Raw genomic sequence first — 382 nt, 5'->3', positions numbered from 1 at the left:
TCTTCAGTCCCAGCACCCCCCCAGCACCGCCAGGTCCCCCCTGCCCCCTGTCCCCCAGCAGCACCTCCACACGGTGGGGAAACCCTCCAGGGATGGGGACTCCACCACTGCCCTGGGCAGCCTGTGACAGGCCGGGACAACCCCAATGGGACAGAAACGGCTCCTCAGGGACAACCTCAACCTCCCCTGGGGCACCTGGAGGACGAGTCCTCTCATTCTGTCACTTGTTTTATTTACAGAGATTCAATTTCTGGGTGAAATTCCAATCCTTGAGACTGTCAGCAGTGCTGCTGCTGCCACTTGTTTAACTCTGAGGTTCTCTCTGGACAAATGACAATTGCCATATTGGCTGATTTGTCACATTTAAAGGCTACCAGACCCT

The 382-nt window shown here is 56.0% G+C and overlaps 1 protein-coding gene across 1 annotated transcript in view; it reads right to left on the bottom strand.

Annotated features, from left to right (window-relative positions):
• Nucleotides 1-382, bottom strand: part of ANXA4 (annexin A4) — a gene marked incomplete at its 5' end in the record, with an annotated part of 5,808 nt that overhangs the window by 3,242 nt on the left and 2,184 nt on the right. The gene's annotated exons all lie outside the window — the stretch shown is intronic.

This window comes from Buceros rhinoceros, unplaced genomic scaffold (genome assembly GCF_000710305.1).
Source record: "Buceros rhinoceros silvestris isolate BGI_N320 unplaced genomic scaffold, ASM71030v1 scaffold21622, whole genome shotgun sequence".
NCBI classification, from domain to species: domain Eukaryota; kingdom Metazoa; phylum Chordata; class Aves; order Bucerotiformes; family Bucerotidae; genus Buceros; species Buceros rhinoceros.
The sequence above is the reverse complement of the archived record's forward strand: the minus strand, read 5'-3'. Positions and strand labels throughout refer to the sequence as shown.